The 23,343-nt window shown below is 40.9% G+C and overlaps 1 long non-coding RNA gene across 1 annotated transcript; it reads right to left on the bottom strand.

Moving 5' to 3' along the window:
- Positions 1–587: 587 nt before the first annotated feature.
- On the bottom strand, positions 588–1,401 carry LOC123988205. The gene is made up of 3 exons (XR_006829771.1): positions 1,162–1,401; positions 990–1,065; positions 588–889 (listed from the first exon to the last, which is right to left on the bottom strand). It is a non-coding gene; the product is annotated as an uncharacterized LOC123988205 (long non-coding RNA).
- Positions 1,402–23,343: the final 21,942 nt, after the last annotated feature.

Genomic DNA, 23,343 nt, shown 5'->3' with positions numbered 1-23,343 from the left:
GTATTAAACTTGCTTTCTTCCCTGTACGTTGCTTCGATTCTCGACTGTCACCACATCAAAGCAGGCCCTCCAAACTCCCGTATTTAATGCTGTAACTAAAATTAGTGTTACGCCTCACTACCAGGATCGCTGGTGTCGCTACAAACACATATAAATGATATCGGTGAGGTACACACACAAGCACATGGTCCCTACATACGTGTGCATGGTCTTACTTATTCAAAACTTTGAAAAATAAAAATAAAGGAAAGGAAAATATTACAACAATATATGTATAGTAATGGAAATATATTAAATTTTTCCTAAAATATAATAAATATATATATATCAATAATAATATACAATAACATGCAATCGAAAATCACGTTCTCCACTCCTCTGGTGCAGTCAGGTTTAACTATAACAACAAAATTATATAATATTATACATACACTTCATGTAAAAAGTATTATTATATATGCTTAGTGTATTAATACCATGTTAATGATTTTATACATATATTGTATATGTAAACTGAACACTTACAATTTTCCTCTTTTTCTTTTTTTCATTTGCATGCAGGTGTCTTGTTGCTCTATTTTAATAGAGGTAGTCTCTGACACTGTAATAAATATTTTCATTAACAATTATTTACATATGCTATAAAAAGTATACATAAGAGTAATTACCAAGTAAGTTCAGTGTTGGAACTGCTGATGTTGTTAATCTTTTCCTCGTGAAGTATTTTTCTTTAAAGTATCTACTACAGATCACTCAGAATTTCTTTGGGTTGTCACATACTTCCACCCACTGTGCCATCCTCTTCTTATCCTTTCTCTCTAAGGGGAAGGAGAACATCCTGCTGTTTTCGTTAATACACCCTCTGATGATGCATAGTTTCTTCCTCTTTCTTTAAAGATACATTTTAATAATTAAAATTAAATATATTACTAAAATAGCAATGTAAACAGTTATGTTTCAGTAACAATTTTAAAACATTCTGTACTTACTTAATTTCTAGCTTCTCCTCCTGTTACTGCATCTCATCAGCAGAAGTTATTGACAAACCTAAACACCTAGAAAAAACTTTAAAAAATATCTTTTTCAATAATCATAATAGTCCTAATAATAATAGCAATAGTAATAATAATAGTAATAATTATAATAACGGAATTCACGAACCTGGAAATTCAATCACCTACGCTGCCACCATCACACCATGTGCAACCATGTGCGCCATATTTCTTTTGTCTCTTTAAATTTTGAAACAATTGAAAAACGCGGCGACAAATTTCGCGGGAACATGACGTCACGATATCTTTAGTTGTGTGTTAAAATCAGTGATACAAGCTATGCATGTAGAGAAGTGACATCAGTGCCTCCTGGTAGTGAGGCGTAAACCTAAAATTTGCATCAAAATCACAAGAGTGGAGCTTGGAGGGCCTGCATCAAAGGCGAGCCGAACTCGATCGAGAAACTGTGGTTTCTCCGGCGACACGCAAAAATTGGTCTGATTCATCGTACATAATACATATAGCTATCGTAGCATCCGTGTGTCATTTAGGTGTATGCGAAGAGTGACGTAAATAACATGCCGTTAGTTGGATGCAATAACTGAGGTAGCGCTGAAATCAGTTTCTGTTCAGCCTAATTTTCGATGAAACGTTGACTGTTTTACCGACGCGGAATTCGGAGTTCGGCCTCGACGCTCGCATCGCCTTAAGCGGGACGCCGAGGAACCGTCCTGGCGCGGTGCGCCACTGTCGGTACTTCGTCTCCCGCGAAGCTATTTCGATTTCTGTCTTAATAAAAAAATCGATGTTGCAATTTTCTCTCGGTAGTTTTTCAAGATAAAAATCTGCTCCAGCGCGTGGTATAATTCGATTTTACACTGGACCTCTACTTTTCAGATAAATTGAAAAATATCCTAAAAAATTGGTGCCAATTCGGAGTCCCTCCGCATTCAATGATCGTTTAAATATACTTAAACATTTATAATGTATTAAAGATAGGTATCGTTGTATTCAGGAAAGTCTGCAGAATCTTTCAGTGTAAATAGAATTTCAATATCTTTTATAATTACGTCAGAAAATTTGTTTAAATCTGAAAAATATGTTTTTTTTTCAAAATCAAATTTCTCAAAAATTGTACGTATAGGAGCAAAACGGTTTGCAGATTTGTAATCAGCGTGCGAAGCACTATAAGGATCACCCAGTAAGAATCGGAAAACAAATTCACTGTTGGACAGTGTTATCGATCTTCGAGTTACCGGTGATCGGGGTCGATGGGGCTGGCGGATATCCTGCGGTGACGGGTGGGCTGAGGTCTTCGGGCTCGGCGACAGATGGCTCCGGGTGGGCGTTTTCGCAATCGTCTGGGCAGCTTCATCTGGGTTTTTTGAAGTCCCACGTTGCTCCTCTTTCGCGGGAGGGCTGGGTGTCTGTCGCTGGCTTCGAAGCTCCTGTTGAGGGTAGTCCTTATCGATTCTGTCCGTCGCCTCCATCGGCCCGACACCGGTGGGTAGGGAAAAGGGGTAAGGTGAGGGAAGGGTTAGGGACTATCTTGAGGTGGGAGTGTAAGGTGGGAGAAGCGCAGCGATTGTAACGGGGCGGGGGCACGGGTGTCACCACGTTACAACCCCCCCCCCCCCCCCCCGCCTTCACCGGAAACGGGAAATACAATGAGAAAGAAAGAAAGGAAAGAAATAAAAAAATGAGAGAAAAGAAATATAATATCGGCGGGCTGTCGCGGTCACTCATTCTTCCATGCTGCGCTCTCACCCAGGGGGGGTGGGGGGTCGCGGATCTGAGCGACCCTTCTTTTGCCGTTTGTGGAGTAAAATTAATATCGATTGATGAACCTGTAATTCGAAATGAATTAGTATCTGGCCAAACGAGAAGAGAAAAGGGGGGAAGCTAAATGTTGGGTAGAGAACTTCGTATAATTTTACCTGCCTTGGGTTTTGATGATTGTTGTGTCTAAAATTTTTATGAGGATTAAGGGGAAGGAAATGGATAAGACTAATCTTGTTAGATTGTTTGGACGGGGGGGGGGGCTCGTCGTTGTCACGTACGTCCATCAGTCCGTCTCATTGTCAGTGTGGGTTGGTCATTTCTGATTACGTTCACTGAAGGGTTTATAGGGTACTTTCGGGGTCGTCCTCGTCCTCGACGAGGGGGTGGAGAAGGAACTGGTTGGGAGGGTACGATTTGGGAGTGTTTGGATTTTCAGGGGCCTTCCTCGTCCCCTACGAGGGGTGGAGTAGGAGTGGGTGGGGGAATTGTAACTTGGGTATTATTTGGAGGTATTTGAAATTTTCTGGGCCGCCCTCGCTCTCGACGAGGGAGTGGAAGTGGAGTGGGTGGTGTATTTATTATCTGTGGAACATTTTGGGGTGTTGGGATTTTTCGGGGTCTCCCTCGTCTTCGACGAGGAGGTGGAGTAGGGATAGGTGAGGAAGGGGAGATTTGCGTGGGTCTCTGTTGAGGTGTTCGTTGGGTGGAAACGCCAGGAGTTTTTGAGGAAGGTCCGGGTTGGGAAATATCATGGGTATCTTGACTCGAAGGAGGGTTATCAGGAACTGAATCGTCAAAATTTAGAGGGGGTCTGAAGGGTTTAAGGTCTTTAATATGAACTTTCGAAATGATATTACCAACGGAATCTTTTAATTCATAAACTACAGGGGAAAGGATTTTGGAAATGGTGTAAGGGCCTGAAAATTTTGGGGCAAGTTTGAAGGCAAAATTGTGGGCAGCGGAGGAAAGGATTCGTTGGCGTCTCATGACGAGGTCACCGACCTGGTAACGGTCGTCACGACGCCCACGATTATAATAGGATGCTTAGCGATAGGAGGCTTTTTCTAAATTTCTGTACGGGAAATGCGGTTGGACCATTCTTTGGAATTTCGGGGAATTATTAAGGGATCTGATTTAATTTCGTGGCGGAGGTTTTGGATGGGACGGGAGTTACGACCAAAATTGAGGAACGCGGGAGAAACAAGGGAAGAGGAATGTACGGCGGTATTATAGGCAAAACAAAATTCGGGAATATGTCTGTCCCAATTTCGGTGGTCTTCTCCAACAAACGTCGTGATTATTGTTTTAAGGGTTCGGTTAACTCTTTCGACGGGATTTGCTTGGGCGTAGTAGGGAGGGATTGTCGTCTGTTGTATTCCGTACATCGTTAGTCTGTTCGTCACGTCTCTGTTACAAAATTCTGTTCCGTTATCTGTAAGGAGGAATTTGAGGCATCCCCATCGGTGGAGGACAAGGGATTCAAAAGCGGAAAGGATGGGTTTGGCGGAGGCTTTATGGAGGGGTTTTAATTCTATATATTTTGTAAAAAGGTCTTGGAAAACGAGGAGATATTTATTTTTGGACTTACTGGGAGGGGAGGGACCCATAATATCAGCAGCCACGACGGTCCAGGGCGCCTCCACCGGGCGCTCCCGCATCAACCCCGCCGGTGGCCGCTGCAAAACTTTACTTTGTTGGCATTGAAGACACCGTCTGACAAATTGGACTACGTCCTGGAAAATTTCAGGCCAGTAGAAGTCCTGCGTCAGACGGTGATAAGTTTTATCAATGCCAAGGTGACCGAATTGGGGAGGATCGTCGGCGTCAGAAAGGGCTCTTTGGCGTAAGGAAAGGGGGCGGACTAATTTCCAACCGTCAAGGTCGGGGATGATGGGATCTAGGAGGGAATTAAGACGGTGGTAGTAAAGTATATTGTCTTCAATTGTCCAGTCGGGATATTTGGAGGGAAAATCACTAACATCACGAAGTTTATTGGAGTACCACGGGTCAGGATCGTTACCGACGGCGGCCATGCCGTCCATGGGGTCGCCGTACATTCGGGAGAGAGCATCTGGCACGACGTTGTGGGTTCCCCTTCTGTGGACGATCTTCGTGGGTTGACCTTGAAGGGTCAATGCCCATCGAGCTAATCGTCCGGTAGGGTCCTTAACGTGGTGAAGCCACTGGAGACTATTGTGGTCCGTCACCACGGTAATTTCGGACCCTTCGATATAGGGGCGGAACTTTTGGGTCGCCCACACGACGGCCAGACACTCCCTTTCCGTTACGGAGTAGTTTCTCTCCGCGCGGGTAAGGGAACGGCTAGCGTAGGCTCTCGGGTGTTCTTCACCGTCCACGGTTTGTACGAGAACTGCCCCGATAGCCGTATCGCTAGCGTCGGTTTGGAGGGAAAAAGGAAAGGTGAAATCGGGACGAGTCAAGACGGAAGTTTTGGTGAGGGCAATTTTCAGGGTTTCAAAAGCGGATTCTTGCTCGGGACCCCATTCCCAAGCAATATCTTTTTGTAGGAGGCGGGTGAGGGGAGTTTGGTCTTTGGAAACGTCTTTTAAAAATCGGGAATACCATTTGACCATTCCAAGGAAACGTCGGAGTTGTTTAAGGGTTGTGGGAGGAGGGTAAGAAAGGATGGGTTCTATTTTTTCGGGGTCGGCGGTCATGCCGTCTTTATTTATTAAAAAACCGAGATATCGGACTTCTGAACAACAAAATTCGCTTTTCTCACGGTTGATTTGGATCATGATCGCGACGGTGACGTCTCTGAGGATTCTCTTTTTCACGTTGTTGGCTAGGATCATGCAGGCTTGGGAAGGGGTTAAATAGGGTTTAAATAGATGGGCTATTTTGGGACTTGCATACGAATGGGTTGCGCCAGTATCGAGGAGGGGTTGGAAAATGTATTTACTATGTTGCAAAGGGAGGAAAATGCGATTATCGCCGGGATAGGGTTCTGTACGGGACTCTACTAAAAGGGATTTCCTTGGAGTTGGAATAGGGGCGGTTGGAGTGATTTTTGGGGGTTTCAGGTTGTCGACCCTTACCGCCGACCTCCGTAAGCGTTTCCCGACAAACAATTCAAGCACTCCGGTGCGATCACGTCGAACTTCCTGCACCGGAAGCAGAACTTCCTTCTCGGTTGCTGGCAAGCGCCGAACCAATGCCCCGCTCGGCCGCAATTCCAACATTGGCCGGGAAGAGAGGATTGGGTGGGTGGAGCTGCGGGACGAGGAGGCTGTTGTCGGGAACCGGATGTCACTTGGGCGTAGGAAGTAGGGCGGTTGGTGGTCGGTGCATAGGTGGATTTCAGGACTTGATATCCGGCAGGAGGTGGTGTCATGGGAAGGGACATCAAACTCGGGATTTCTGTAATCGTAAGGGGAGGAGGAGGTGTAGCAGGACGATACGGAGTCGATGCTCGAGGACTGTTTGGTCTTGGAAAGTTTCTAGGAGTTTTCGGAGTTGTTCGGGGTGGTGAGGGAGGTCGGGAGTATCCAGCGGCTGCCGCGAGTTTTGATCGCGGTCCTCCTGGCGGGGGTACATACGCAGATCTAGGGATCGTGAGGCTTCCCGCCGTCGGAGGGTCGCGATCCTCCTCGCTGCTTCGCTGGGTTTTCTCCACCCATCTCCCCAGACGGAGGAGATCATGGAAGGAATTGGGGGGGTGGAAATCAACCACTAGCTTATAACGGGGATGGAGGTTTCGGATGACTATTTCTTATTGTTTGGAAACGGGTAAAGGAGGTTCTAAGTGGCGGAATATCAACTGTAACTTGGAGAGGTAGGTGGAAATCGCGCAAAAATTCACCATAATTGGTCCAAGTTTGGGCCTGTCCCCGCGCCCACGCTCGCGCCTCATCGGTTAGGATAAAGGGGATAACTCGGAGCATTTCGGGTTCGGGAAGGTTCTGTGCCCTGAAGGAAATTTAGCCGAGCTCCCGAGAAGGAAATTTTCCACTATCTAAAAAGTTCCATTCGCGGGAAGATGGGAGGATTGGGAGGTGTTTGCCAGGGGATAATAAGGGTTTGTTCGGGAGAGGGAAGGTTCGGCGAAGCGCGGGGGCAGTTGGGAGAAAGAGGGAAAAATGGGGGACCATATGGATGTTGGGATGGATGTGGAAGGGGGTAAGTGTGATCCAATGGATTTGGGGCCTGGGCCGGTGCAGGGATCGGCCGTGGTGGGAGGAAAGGATACTGTGGTTCGGGTACTCGATGTGGAACGTGGGTACTGCTAAGGGAGGGCGGAGCTACTTCTTGATTATTACGATATGGATTACACGTGCTTGAAAGATTGGGGAGAGGGTTAGGGGGTGGAAATTGGGGTGCTGGTATCATCGGAGGGTTGTCAAAAGGGTTAGAGGGGGGTGTAGGTGGGTGTTAAGCATATATTGAGGTATTAAAAAAAAATTTTAATTGAGAAATATTAAAAAATGGCGGCACTGAAGCCATTCTAGCAAGGCATGTTTAATTTTCAGCGCTCTGCGGCACGCAGTGTAGCCGGTGCAAATTTGAATCTATGAGAAAGAAAAAAATATCACTTAATCTACATGCTTATAGCTAGAGAAATACGTAGGGGATTTTAAAAATATTGATTTTTGTGTGATTGGTGAGTATTTGAATAAAAAGCGTTCAATTTTCTCTAAAAAGAGGACAATCATTTATTAATAAGTAATGTTTAAATTAACGAAATGTTATTTTAAAGATATTGTTAAAGATTCGAATGAAAAGAATAAAAATTGTTCGAGTTATGCTGCGTGCCGTTTTGAAAAATCATGTTTCGAAAAATACGCGTTTAAAGTTTTGAAATGTGTTATGAACATGAAGAAATGAAAAATTCGACTGTTTTAAATTTTTTATCATTAATCTGCTATCCTAGGAACATAAAGCTGCCCTTCCATGTTTAAATATTCTTCCTCATTCTCTTTCCTCGAAGATTGTAAGGTAGAGTGTGCCTCTTTTGCCGCATCTGTCAAGAAGCGCTCGGCGTGGTTGATCCGCTTAGCGTCGGCTTCCAGACAAAAATTGTATGATTGGACACCAATATCCATCTCCAAAGCTTTCATAATTCGGAGAATGTTTGTCAGGCTATCATTAAAATTGCACACAGCAATATCAGCCGTTATTTTCAAGACTTTTTTGCCGCTTGAATAAGATTCTGGAGCCAAATTCCAAACGGTAGCATTAAACCTTTCGTTGCTATTTTCTGAAGACATCCATTGTTTATTAGAGAAGTTAGAAATCAAAAGGTAGGACATTAGGTTGTACCTTCCCAACAGGGATTAATTTGACACCGGTAGTCGTTTCAAAGCAGTCCGACGCGTTTGGGAAAGAGCTCGAAATTTCAAGGAAACAAATTTCTTTCAGGTAATAACGCTTTTGCCCCATATTCTAGAAGGTTCAAAGTATCTTTTAAGCCAATAAAAAAAAATCGATTTTTCGAAAAATTTACAGTGGTGTTACCCCTTACGCAGGTGAAGATAACAGACACCTATTTTTTTATAGCGGCCCAATCGCAAGTTAAGGGGGTAAAATTACCCCTTGAAATTTCAGCAGAAAAATGGTATCTCGAAAACTATTACAGATATAAGAAAACTTCTTAAGGAAAAGATTCATGGTTTCTTGAGGTAAAACAAAAGGTGGTTACAGATTTTGTAAAAAGTGCTTTGTTTATAACAAAAAAATTTATTGTTACATTATTTTAGGATATACAAAAATTTACATTATGACAAAAAAGAATCGACATTTTTTTCTGAATTCATTGATATATAATATGATAGATTTGCCTCTTACAGTTTTGTAAATTTTCATATAATACGCAGAATACAGATACAGCTGCACGAGATATACATGTATAGGCATACGGGCGGCTATTTCTGTGAGATACGCATTTATTAATGCGACGAGCGACACAATAACCCTTACATTCGACGGAATAGCTAGAAGGAACACAACATCATAAATACTTGGGGGGATTTCGCGAACGTTAACTGTTCGCGCATTGTTATATTCAAATTCCTATAGAAATCACCGACTAAATATTTACGTATAGCCCTATCAACCGCACGCGCTTGGCCTAGGAAGGAATTTTATCGTTTCTTATACAAGGCCGACCTTGCCAACGGCCTTGGTTTTTGTCACCGTACAGACACGAAAGTAACACAGACCTAGTGATCGACATACACATCTCGCGTAAGCTGCTAATTCCGAACCGTCATCAAACTCGACCGTTTGCTTTCTTCCTTCTATTCTTCTGCTCTTCCCATCTATCTCCGGTATCAATCGACGCACGCCTTCGTAGTAACCGAGCTGTCTGCGACTAGACCCTTTTCTACTCTAAAATCTACAATTGCCACTTTTCACTTACTGATTTCTCGTTCCCTTTCGTGCTTTTCAAGTAGTGAACGCTCGGACTAAAAAAATTAAGTTACAGTATTTTCATCTAGGGCGAATTTGATTGTAAATTAATAATATAGTATTCTCTTTGTATTCTCTCTTATATTTTCTCTCTAGGGTGGAATTTTTGTAAAAGATTAATTAATTATTGTTTAACAAAACTAAGTTCATTGATATTTAAATTTTTAATAAACTAATTATTGAAAAGCATTAACGTTGAATTACACACCACCCGAACCTTTATCCCAGATAGTACACAAATCGCTTTTTGAAGAAACCGCCCTCCTACAACGTTGGTGCAGTGACGTAACAATTTTGGGACGTCACACTCTGAACAATGTAAATCTATTGATAATCTTAACAGTAGGTTTGTTAGTACATTATTTTAAGTATAATAAGCTGTTTTTAAGTTTAAATTTTTCTGTACTCAAAGGTTTCGTTAGAATGTCAGTATTTTAAATCTATCATGCCTTCAGTATATTTTTCACTTATAAAGTGAAACCTAACGTCTATATGTTTGGTTCTCTTATGTAGAATTCCGCTTGTAATTTTAGTGCTCCTTGATTATCAATTAAGATTTTAGCTTTTACTTCTCTGTTCGTTATTGATTCTAAAACATGTTTTAAGCATATTCTTTGCAGCACTCTGCTATCGCTATATGTATATTCAGCTTCAGTTGTTAAAAGGGATATTGTTCCGGATTAAGAGCGCGATTATTCAAAATAGGCATAGTTTACGCCAGACGCCGAAAACACCTCGGCGTTGTCATCGCGCTAATGTTTATAAAAACCGCGACGCGGTGACAAGACAGGCTACTCTTTCGCGCTTCACGCGAATGTAACTAAGATTTTGATCACGTGATTAATTCGCACTGTACTTCGACTGAAAGTACATGTTCAACACCGTTCGCCTTTACGAATTAAAGGCATCGAAAGTAAGGTGACTAAACCTTGTTGTTTATTAAATTATTATTTACATTAAAAATGATTCTTGAAACTTTATTCAAACTCCTTCCTTCCTTTACTAAAATTAACCAGCATTTAGCCCAGAGAAACAAATTTATTCTCTGCGCGCAACAGATACTATAGGCTGTTTATGTGAACATTAGCTGATTGGATCTTTCCCATACATCAGAGCTCGGCAAGATTTGCACTTTCCAGTCGATTTTCAGCTGGCTCCGCCTACCGCTATTCCCCTTGCCGCGACGTTCAGCGCGCAGCCGACGAACCGTTTGAGACTCAGGAGTGTATCACTCGTAAACGTATGCTGGCAACCACTTAAAGAAAAACGCATCGACAATAGTACCTCGCGGGTGGGGTGGAAAGCTATTGCCGGTATATGTTCAAACGGTTCGTAGGCTGCGCGCTGAACGTCGGGGCAAGGGGAATAGCGGTAGGCGGAGCCAGCTGAAAATCGGCTGGAAAGTGCAAATCTTGCCGAGCTCTGCCATACATTATTACGTATCCTGTAGCACTTGTTCGTGTGATGGTGTCTTCAGCAAAATCTGAGTCACAGTATCCTACTAGTCCGTCGTTTTGAGCGCATAAATTCCGTATGTGTATTGTACTCCTAAATGTTTAGTGCCCTGTTACGTCCGAGTTATTTTCAATAATTCGACCGTAGCTAAGATCTATTTCCATTTTCTTTCTGATAGTTTTGAATAGTTTGACCGTTAACATATCGAATTTGCGTACCTCGTCAGTGCGCAGCACTTGGAGACAATCCCAGGCGAGGCACACAAAGGAGGCTATAATTAGTTCTTTTCAAATAATAAGAAGTCAACCTTCCTTGAGATGATTGCCTAGCCGAAACTGCGTAGTTCGGAAACATAGAAAATCAAAACCGTTAAGGGAGAGGTATCATAAACATCCTTCGCCGCGCGATTAAGCAGTGCGACGCACTTGGAAATTTCCCAGTTAACCGCGCTGTATAAAGAAAATTCTTGTTCTACCCTACTAGCGAGATACCTCTCCTACCTGCAAGGCATGGGTCAGCCGGCCTTTCCACAAGGAATGAGTGCAATTAAGAACGAAACAATCAGTATGGAACGGAATGAAATTGTTTGAATGACTATGGAATGCGAAGGTTTGCGTGACAACCACTGAGGTTTGAAATTTGTCGACCGACGTTCAAGAACGTTCGAGACGAAGGTCGACCAAGGCAATAAACATCGACAACGAACTACAGCTAAACGTTAAACGTAGAACGTTTAGAAAATACGTAAATCATTAAAAATTGATGTACGCGGAATTAATGACAATTAAATGCAGTAACGTATTTGCATACATCCGCGATTCGATAACAATTACAAATATCTATTACCTTTTCCGTAAACCGCCGAAACGCGAATAAGAACGGAATAATTTAACATTATTCATTTATTAGTTATTCAATATAGTAAGCTAAACATCTATTAAGAAACCTAGACTTTCTCCGATACCAAAAATGTCATTTATAAGAGCCTCTTTGATTAATTGAGAAACAAATAAATTCAAATAGAATAGATTTCGAATATTCCAGAAGTATAGAAATTGCGACGCACGAAATTCACAAAGCGCTGTAGGGGTAAAAAGAGAAAGATAGCCAACGATAGACAGAGTCGGAAGGAAGGTCAAGGAGGGATGAGAACTCGGGAAACGCGCCTAGATAAAACCAATGCGTGCGGGCCTTCCCCTTCGACACGTACCCTGATTTGCCAAATGATGTCCCCACTTTGGACCCATGATCGCGAGTCGAACCCTGAGATACGATCGCTTGACTGAGGCAAATCACTCTTTGTCGAAAAATCGTGAGGTACGTGAAGGGGAGCCCGTGTTCGCGTCGAGAAATAGTTTTCGCGTGAAAATTGTAGTGATTAGCTGACCGGTAAAGTCCTTGTAAAAGGCAGAGTGCCGGGAGATTGCGATTCGTCGCAATTCGTCGTGACCAGATCACTTCCGCAAAATTCGTTCAGAATCGGCCAGTCCGTCTAACGCAAATCCGGGATTCAATTCTAATACGCGTACCGAAATCCGCGAAGTACGACTCTGCTACGGAACTCAGAGATCCAACAGAGCAAATCTCATTTGTAAAACGCGCGCAAGTTAAGGATTGTACTCGAACCAAATAAACATTTGTTGTGATCGGAAGTGTGTGAACTTCAATTAAAACATCTACCCTACTGTCTCCAATAACCAGAACGACTCATCTCTACAGGTATCCTCGCCCAGCGAAAGGTAAGTAAGAACCTCTACCTAATTAACAGCTTAGATTAAATTATACAAAGTACGCAGAGAACTCGGTGAGAGGGAGAACTCCGCGACTTTACAGAAGCACTGGACTGTAGGTTTCTTCATAATCTAAGCCTTCTTTCTGTTCGCATCCTCGTGCTACTAATCGTGCTCGGTATCTCCCATCGTCTTTTATTTTAAATACCCATTTTGTGCTAAGTACTGTCTTGTTTTTAATGGTATTTGGATCAGCTTCTATCCAAATTTCATTTGCCTTCAGTGATTCCTTTTCTTCTTGTATGGCCTCTTTCCATTTCTGTGCATCTTGTTCTTCGATTGCTTCTTTGTACGATAAGTGTACATAATAGTCGCCACATCTTTCTGGAATGTTTCTTACTCTTGTTCCTTTTCTTAGGTTTTGTGTTTTCTCCCTCTGTTTCTATACACCTTTCGTCTTCTTCTCCTTCATCCCTCTCATCTTCTACGTCCTCTTCTTCTTCTTCTTCTTCTTCTTCTTCTTCTTCATCTTCCATGATGGTTTCTGTTTTTTCAATATTTTCTAATTCTTTTTGTTATATTTTTACTTTATTTCTCATTTGATTTTCTTGTATTTTTTCATTTTCTTCAGCTTGTCTATCAGTTTTAAAGACGACGTATCTTGCAGTTATTATTTTCATCCCAAACGCGATAGGCGCAAGTTAAATATTTGACAAGGATATATTTTCTGCTTCTTTCATCTAGTTTCTTTAGGTATTTTAATTCTTTTACAAATGTATCGCAGCCAAAGATTTGTAAATTCAAAAGATTGGGCTTTTTCCCCAGCCAGTTTTTTGCTGGTGTCTTATTGCTCGTGTTTGTTGGACTTTGGTTTAATAAATATACTGCAGTGCGAACTGCTTCTCCTCACATGTTTTTGTTTAATTTAGAGTCTATTAGTAAGGCTCTTGTTTTGTCTAAGATATTTCAGTTTAATCTCTCCGCTTTGCCATTTAATTGTGGCGAATATGCAATTGTGAAATCTAGGATTGTGCCATTGTTCTTGCACCAATTCTGAAGATCATTGTTCGCATATTCTTTACCATTGTCGCATCTTAATTTATGTACCTTTTTGTTCCACTTTGTTTCGCACTGTTTTATATACATTTTTTACAGTTTCGGTCACTTCATATTTGCCTGTTACTAGAAACACCGCTGCGAAATGCGTAAAGTCGTCAAGAAATGTTACGAAGTATTTCATTCCATCCTATGCGGTCGGCTCTATTGGACCGCATACGTCTGAATGTATAATCTCCAATGGACTCAGTGCTCTTGTTCTTTCTTCAAGGAATGATTTCTGTTGTTCTTTGGTACAAGAGTTTATTTTTACATTTACATTGAACGTAGAAAAAGGACGCCACGGTTTGGCCGCGCTTTTTCAACAGAGTTCTTAAACAGGAAGTACAAGATGTAAAATTAACGGAATAAAAAAAACAATGAAGCAAAGACATAACGCTACGCAATTGTCTTGTAGTCGCAACGCTTCCTATTCACATATCTCGGCCCAACCGCGAAAATTCGAATCACATTCGTATTCTTTTACAATTTCCTTGTCTGTTTCGCTCTATACATACATCGCAGATTTCTTGATTTTTAATAAGTTCTGGCGATAGGTTTATTCCTTCACTTAAGCCGATTAATTTTTTTATATTTTGGAAACTTAAATGTCCCAATTTTCTGTGCCAAACTGTTGTAGCTTTGTTTTGTAGCGGATCTAATCACTACGTTTTGCAGGAAGAATACCACGCGACTACCGATCAAATGAATCAAATCAAATGGGGCGATGCCTTTTGTACAGAGGATTTTAGACGCCACGTTTTGGAGGGAAGTCCCCGTTGACCGAGAAGTAGATGGCTGACTCGTTTAGACACAGCGTGTGGCGTCGGCCGCTCTTCGCGCCTCTCGCGGCTGTCGCCTGGACGACCTCCGTCCAGGAACGCTGCTCGCGAATTGGCAGGCGTGGGCAGGGCTACCACAGTTTCTTGTTAGTAGACTTTCTATTTTATTTGGAGTGTCCAAGTTTATTACATAAACTACATCCTTTTCTTGCGTGCCTTCTAACACTGTAGTTTCACTCTTGGATATTTTTACTCTGTTTTTTGTAAATTTTACTTCACCACTGTTGGCGAAATTCCCCAGGAACACGCCGATCAACGAAGTTGGCTGCGAAAATACTTCGCTGGTGCGTCGCTACCGACAGCGGCAGCACCTCTCGGGCCTTCTTTGTACATGCGGTCCCCTCTCCACGTGCTAGCCGGCACGATTGACGCCATCATCGATCGTGTTCTTCTTGTTCGATCGCTTGACACGCAACCACGTGTTGCTCACGGTACACGCTTTTCGTTCAAGTAAGGTTATTGGAACACGTGAAGTTATATCTCAGCCCGCGGTATTGTTCTAATAGCTCTTGTCATAATTATAATGTCCACGCTTTAATTAATAGTTAAGATTCTTGTAAATCGTTTTGTATTTTGTACTCTATGCTACTTGTATATATTTTTGAGTGTTAATTAAACATAAGTGTAATCGTTAAAAGGCGTGTCTCATTTTCTGACCTCGCAGAACTCGTGAACTTGTTAACAACCACCGTTTTGCGTTATTGCGTGTACAGATAGGAGGTTTCTCGTGAGTTCTGGAATTAAAATAACTTTCTTTAATATGCAGTTTTCAGTAAGTACTGCCTCTCCTTTCATTGTTACCTCCTTCTTTGCTGTTCCTATTTCTCTAATTCGCAGTTTTAGATTACATAATTGATCAGCATTGTTAACATGTGATTCGACGCACCCGAGTCGACGACCCAACCATCTCGTCGAGTGTCAGTGGTTAAGAAACATACCTTGTCTGTTGTAGATTTTTCTGCAAGAGACGTTTTACGCTTTCTGAAGTAACAATCCCTTTCAGCATGGTTGTTTTTCCTACAGATATTGCATCTGTATGTATTTCCTTGTGTGTGGCGTTTTGGGTAAGTGTTAGGATGTTCCCCTCTGTGATAGTTGCTTTCCATCGGTTTTTCTCTGCACTTCTTAGTGAAGTAATCAGTTTTATTACATTTATAGCATCTTCTTATTGTTGACTTGGAGGCTACTTGTTCTTCCACTGTTTCATGTAGGTTTAATCTATTTGCTGCTTGTTATAGCCTGGTTATTAGATTAGTTAGTGTTTTATCGTTTGGTGCTATGGAATCCCAGGCACTTACAAAATGTTTGTATTAGCCTGATAGTGTAGCTATAATCTTAGTTATTAGCATAGTATCATCTATTGGTTGATCTAATGCGTTTAGTCCATAGGATAAATTTTCTAATGTACTCATGTACGTGGCTATATCACTGCCCTTTTCAAATGAATAGTTGAAAAATTCCTGTAGTAGAGAGCATTTATTTTGTTCCGTATCTTTTGAATATATTTTTACAATTTGCCAAACATGTCTTTCGATGTCTTGCAGTTTAGGAGATGCATCTGGGGTTTTTTTCCGTCGATGCTATTATTAATCTTTGAGCCCTCGCGTCCTTGAGTTCCATTCTGCCTTCCTTTTGTCTGATTCTGTACCCTTAAGAATAGTTTCGCCGTTTACTATGTCATAAACACTCGCTGATTTGAACATAATTATTATCTGAAATTTCTAGAATTGAAAATTTGACTCATCTTTTAGGTGTTCAATTTGAACTATTTCTTCGCCGTTATGATTGTTGCATGTGGCCATCTTGTTTGTCTCACGACCACGTTTTCCGTAATCTAATGTTATCTTTGCAATCACTTATTTTCTTTGGTTTTATAATTTTTTTGTTTTTTAGTTCTGAATTTTCTTTACTGGGACTAGACTCATAAACTGTTATTAATTGTGGTTTTTATGGTTTTTAGGTTTTAATAAATCACTCTTTATCTTACACTTGTACTGATTATTAAGAGGGTAGACACGGGTAATGCAGCGAGGTGACATTACCGGCAAAAATGGGCCTAAAAAGGGGTTTACGGGAATACACCTTTCGTCCTTATATGAGAAGATTTGGGGATGGGTGAGGGCTCATTCGAAAGAGGAAGGTTCAATGCAGGGCGGTCTGGTCATGGTTCAACGAGATTGTGTCGATATTTAATAATATGAGTGTCCAAAGTAGAGGAAGAATCAACAAAATACATCCGCAGATTCCAAGTATTTTTTAGGTCACTAAAACAGTTCTGTGACTCAAACGGTAACCAGACCGCCCTGCATTGAACCTTCCTCTTTCAAATGAACCCTTAGTTAGATCAAAATCTTCTCAAATAAGGACGAAAAGTGTATTTCCGTAAAAGTATTTCCAAAGACGAGTTCCGCCATTATCTGGATACTACAGAGCAAGTTACGTGACAAATTTAGTTCAGCTAGTAGTTATAAGGTGGCGTCTAAGTAGAAAGGCTGCCGATCTGGAATCGTAGTCAGAATCAAGCGTCAACTTGATTACGTCACTCGAACTGTGCTGCGAAGGCAAGCGAAAAAGGCAACATCGCCCGAACGCTGAGTAAGACGCACTACAGTCATGCTGTCCTTCTCTCATTTTGCATGTTGAGATTGTCCCTTTTCTCTAAGATTTGACTGCCGTCCGCCTGGATTTTTCACAGCGCCCCATAACAAACCTCGCCTCATTCAAACTATATCGTGTTTGGTATCATTTTAATCAGAAAAATTTCATCAATGCGCTAGTAAAAATTTCATTTAAAAAAAGTCAAAAATAAAAACGTTTTATAATTGAATTAGTATTAGTCACACCGATATGTTTCGGCTCTTTCCTTTGATCATCGGACCTCTCTCTTTCCGCCACTGTCTATCCCTTTCTACGTTCACGCTTGGCTGGTCGTCACGTGTAACCCGAGATTCGACACCTCGCTTAGGTAAATGCAACCACTGGGTCCCAATGTTAGTTGAATTTATCCAGGTTTTACTGTATTCAGCTTTTACTGTATAGACGCGAGGTCCTTCCATTTATTAGTTCTAATAATACCATATTACTTTTTTATGCAGAATGTTTCAAGGAGTTGACACAAGTAAAAAAAAATGCAATTCCACTTAAATAAAAAATGGATTTGCATTTTTTGAGTGCATCGTTGCATTCACGAAGAAAATGAAATCACAGAAAAATAGACATTATCATACCATTGAACTTTTACATAAACAGCTTTTTCCTATCTCTTACCAAATTCAAGATATAACCCGTCCCAATTGCATGACGTATCCTGTATACTTTTATTAATTAAAAAACATTTATTTAAAAAAGTTAATAACTTCTAAAAATAATTCTCAGATTGCCCGTTTCTTCGGTTCTTCAGAGCAGGCATATATTTTTCAGCAGCGAGGAGTGCTACGGTGTGCTATGTAAAATCCACGCGTTTGGTCAGTCAGAATTTATCGGAGCGGGACAATTCTATCATTTGAGTTGAAAGAAGGATAGCATGATCACCGTACATCTCACTCTAAACACGCGCCAATGTTTCGCTTTCGTTCTTCAGGCGTATCGGCGCGATGCCTCTGGCGAGATGAGCGTTTGAATGTGTTTGTAAAAATACTTGAGACGCTGTTGCCTTCCTAGATCGTGTTGCGCGCACGCTAGCTAAGAATTAAACCTTTCAAGTTCGTAACAAAACACGCAAGTGGCTCCACCAGGCCCAACGAAAAAACTACTGTAATACCGACGTCCCGAATCGGTGGCGTCACGTACTGTGTCTACCCCCTTAATATTAACGCTTTATTACTATATAACAAAACTAGAAAGCAGTATGAATATTATTTAGTAGGTGTCGCTTTTTGTAGATAAGGAAGTTACCTTCTATATTGATTTGATTTTCATTTGGCCTCTCAACAGCGTGCACTCACACAACAGCGGAAAGTATGCACGTATACGCCATGCGCGAGAGAGACACTCGATTTCGTAGATTTGATTTTTCGTCTCCATAATTGCATAAATGAAATTTTCGCGGGTGTAGCCCACACAGGTCGACTTCGCTACAGGTCGGTCTGGTCCATTTGAACGCTAATATACACCATACGTTGAGGAAAATGATATTTTCGAAACTGTAAGATTAAGACAGACGCTGTCGTAAGCAAACAACATGGCTGCCGAATGCTGCGTTCGACTGCATTTTAGCAAATATTGGACGATTTAATGGTTTTTTCACCGATAACACACCAGATCACCCTTCCTTGAACTAGCATAATATATAGTGCGAATATCGTGGATGCTTTCTCTGAGTCAGAAGAACGTCTAGTCGCATTGAGACCTCGATAACAAGTGCTCAACTTGCGGATCGGCAGTCGGCTGGCACCTCGCTCGGAATCACCGGCTGCGGAAGGGAATACTTGCGCATGCCCAGTTTGTATGGAGGTATGCTAGTGGGGCGGTGTGCTCGGGCCCCTATAAAGCCGAGTATCCACCTGTATCAAACGCCCGTATCGTATCACCGTTCCGGACCCTTTTGAAGCAGCAGGCGTTGCCTCGTTGCATGCCACGGCGTGCTACTGCTCGGACAATATTTCTTCGTTTCTTGAAAGAAACTCCTATAGGCGAGAAGTTTCGATTTGCTGCATGCTGTTTCTTTATTGTAACTGTCCAAACCATATCGTGTTTGGTATGATTTTAATCAAAAGAACGTCATAAATATCTTGGTATCAGTTCTATAAGAAAAAAATGAAAAATAATAAAGTTCAATCGTTGCATTAGTATTATCTCACTGATATATCCGATTCCAGATCAAATTATCTCGTGTCTCAAGTGTCATGTTTCCACTTGATATAGCATTTCGGGCCTTCGCCTGGGTATGTTGTTTTTACGTTTCACGTGGTTTCCGAACCTATCCTTTGAACGGCAAGAAACCGACAATTTTCGGATCGGCCCGTTCCTTCACCTCCGTATCACAGCTCAATAGAACTTTCGATACTCAGCAACGGAAAAATCTCTGGAAAATTAACATTGTCCTTTTTCAATAATCACACAGGTGATTATTAACATTGCTCTTTTATGTACAGCGTATTACCGAAGATAATTGATCTGTTTAAATATATTTAGACGATAAAATTTGTCTAAATTAAATTAGATTATGTTCATAAATAATTTCATCGATTTTGAAATGAATCCAAGAATACCGCAAGATTTCAAATAAATTGAAACCCAAATGACGGCACGAAACGCTATGTCAAGTGCAAACGCATGAACCTTTCCTTCGATGCAACGGCAAAGAATCGACAAATTTTTCGGATGGGTCCGTTGCCTTCGTTCCTTTGAAACGGCACGCAGCAAAACGAAACTCCTCGCCTGTAGTGGCCCAGTCCTATTGCCGAACCGTTTCTATCAAGAAACGAAGAAATGTTGTCCGAGCCGCAGCACGCCGTTGCATGCAACGAGGCAATGCCTGCCTCTTCAAAAGGGTTCGGAACGGTGATACGTTACGTGCGTTTGATACAGGTGAATACTCGGCTTAATATGTCATCGTATTGACGACCCTGTTGTCGGTCGGGTACACGGACATACAGACCTTGGTTATAAAATGTTAGTTGGAAATAAAATAGTTATGAGTAAAAATGTACAGTTCATAGAGAAAGGAACAAAAACTGTAAAAATTGTGGAATACGAAAATATAGAACACACCAATAAAAATATGAACCACAAAAATGAAACGGAAGCCGAACAAGATGCACAATCATCAAACACTGATGACGAAAGACAATAGGAGGAAGACTTGGAGAAGGAAAAAACTGAGGAGGTGAAAAGTTCCGAACGACCAAAGAGACAGATTCATAGACCACAGAGATATGATGACCATATTGTTTACGTAAATTACTGCAGTGCAAATGTACCTGAAAACTATGATGAGGTCATAACTTGTCCAGAATCGAAGAGGTGGATGAAAGCAATGAAAGAAGAAACTGGAAGCCTGGAAGAAAATAATACCTGGTCTTTGGTGGATGAACCAGTTAATGAAAAAATTATTGAAGTAAAATGGATTTACCAAATCAAATCAGATGGAAAATATAAAGTACATGTTGTTACGAAAGGTTTCCAACAACCGTACCAAAAAAAAGAAGAAATTTATTCGCCAATGGCAAGGAAGAATACGTTAAAAATCTTACTGTCAGTCGCATGTATCAACGGATGGAACATCGAACAGATGGATGTCGAAACCGCGTCTTTGAACGGTAACATTAAATCCAAAGTATACATATATTTATCCTCCAGATGGCTATGTTACGTTGCGTAACGCGAGGCGAGCGCGCAACGAAAAAAAGAGAAAATTAAATTATTATTATTGATTATTTCTTTCTTTAATTTTTGGGCGATGAGCTAGGTATCGCTGTCACCAGTCCTGATCGTCTTTGACGTGTTAACGTCCTCTACGATCAGAACAATTAGAAGACGGAAAAATTACGTTTCGATTATTTCTCGTTGGGTTCGTCAGTGTTCTGGGTCCCATACGGGTCCCTCCTTGGAACAGTATGTTGGTGTGCGTGGATTTGAAGTAAGAAAAGGTGTTACAATACGAAAAATAAATAAACTGGTTAGTGTGCAAAATTATATGTAGATCAAAACTATGGAAGCTAACAAGAAAATAAATTTGGATAACTAATATGAAACAGTGGTGAATGAAATTTGTTAGTTAATTGAATTCAGATTTAACATTTGAGAGTTACAAGGGTAAAGAAGCTTATTCTAAAATATTATATGTCTATTGTTTAATTGAAATTAAAATACGAACGGCCTTTGATTAGCATTGAGACTTATCAATATAATTTTTGAATGTGGTTATAATTAAATCTTTAGACGACTACTTCGACCATTAGATGACGAAAAATGGCGGATTCTACCCGCGAGGGTACGACTTGAATGAAGAAGACTCTTACAACCCAAAGGGCTTTGCAAGTCGTCCCCCGATTATACCTCATAGTCGAGGCAATCGTCTTAGGGAAATCGAAAATACGGAAAAATATATGTATGTTATAAAGCAGTACCTGATTATGAAATCACGGGACGATCTAAAATGAAGAGACTCTTACAACCCGAAGGCTTCTTAGATTGCCCGTTTTGCCTTGTTGAAACCAATTATAATGCCGTGCTCGACAAATTAGTAATGAACAGGCTTACCGTGAAGATGTAGAATATAATGTATGATAAAATCAACTTAAATGTGGTTGAAACTCGATGTCTGTAGATCTGGAACACCAAGAGAGAAGATAGTATTCTGGTAGCACACGCACTTGTCGCGCACACGGTTGACCGTATTTATTACAACAATTGACGATTACAAACCACGTTTACAAAAAGGACGATTACACGATTCGAGATATTCAATTATTTACGCGAATGAATTTAATTCGATTAGATTTATGCGAGCAAACGGATTAAAATGTAGAAAGAAAAGATAGCAATTTAATAGAGTGAAAAGTTTAACGTACGCGTCTGTGAGTCTTTGTCGCATATTCGCAAAATTCACCCTTACGATACTCTGCCTAAGGATAGGACTTGCCACGCAGCTAATTTGTACAAAGTACTTCGACAACTCTTTCTCTGGACGCACGGGCTCCCGTCACGTACTTATACGATTGTTCGAGTGATCAGTTTCGATCGCGATCCTGGCCGGAAGGGCCCGTCGCGAAGACTATGTCCTGCATGGGGACATTTCGACAAATCATAGTGCGTGACGGTGGCATCACGTGCGTCGCTATTGGTTAAGGGCGCACGTGTGTGAAGTTAGCCCCGCACTTTTCGAATTTTGTATTTTTTGAAATTGTGCTGCATTGTGCCACATCTGTGCCGTATTGTGCCGTAAACCGCAACTCTATAAGTCAAAGCGTACTCAAGAAAATTAAAAAAAAACGAAGTTTCTGATAGCCCCGCACTTTTCGAACTTTGAGTTTTTCTTTTTTGTGCCGTATTGTGCTATGTTTGTGCTGAATTGTGTCGCAAACGAGAGATCGATAACATCAATAACAATTAAGAAAAAAAATAAAAACAAAATTATACTAGCCCCGCACTTTTGCCGAAATAAACTTTTTTGTTTTAGATAATTTGTGATAACTTGTGCTATGTTGTGCCGTCGATAGAAACTCGATATCTCTATTCATTTTGTAGATAAAAAATATTGAATTTTTAGGAATACGAAATTTAATATTCGTATAACTTACGAACGGCGACAGATAATCAAATTCTGCAAGTTGTGCTGAATTGTGCTATTTACAATCTGCGGGATACATGCGTTAAAAGTTGATATTAGCTCGAGTGTCAATAAAAATTAACAAAAAAGGGTGGGGATGATTCAAAAGTTTGATATTTTCGAATTTTCTTTGATTGTGCCGGATTGTCCTAGACTAGCACAACAACTTTTCCTAATAACAAAATTTCGTCAGATCGCCAGAATTAGCAGCACTGACAAAGTTAGGAATCATACGTTAGGAATTTGCATGTATTTATTGAAATGCACACGCACACGCGAGATTGAAACCCGCTAAAATTATAGATGTAAACATCAAATACAGAAGTTTAATTAAAGCCTTACTGTTTATAGCAAACGGAATTCGTCCTGATATATCGTTTTCTGTAAATTACTTAAGTCGTTATCAAAACTGTTACGATAACACACATTATAGATATGCCTTGCGCGTCCTTAAGTATTTATATGGCACTAGGTTTATAGGTTTAACATACATATAATTCTAATTGTAGTCAGATAGCAGATGCATTCGTAAACGCAGATTGGGCCTCAGACATAGTGGATAGAAAGTCAACCACGGGCATATTGGTACGTGTGTTTGGAAATGCAATCTTATGGAGGTCATAAAAGCAAAAAATAGTGTCAGGAGCCTCAACCTATGCAGAGTACTACGCATTGGCTGACTGCGTTGAAGAAATTTTGGTAATTAAAGGAATTTTGTACGAGTTAAGTGTAGACATAAGTCAACC

This window comes from Osmia bicornis, chromosome 10, assembly GCF_907164935.1.
Source record: "Osmia bicornis bicornis chromosome 10, iOsmBic2.1, whole genome shotgun sequence".
In the NCBI taxonomy this organism is placed as follows: domain Eukaryota; kingdom Metazoa; phylum Arthropoda; class Insecta; order Hymenoptera; family Megachilidae; genus Osmia; species Osmia bicornis.
Note: the sequence above shows the minus strand (reverse complement) of the source record. Positions and strands in the feature narration are given on the sequence as shown.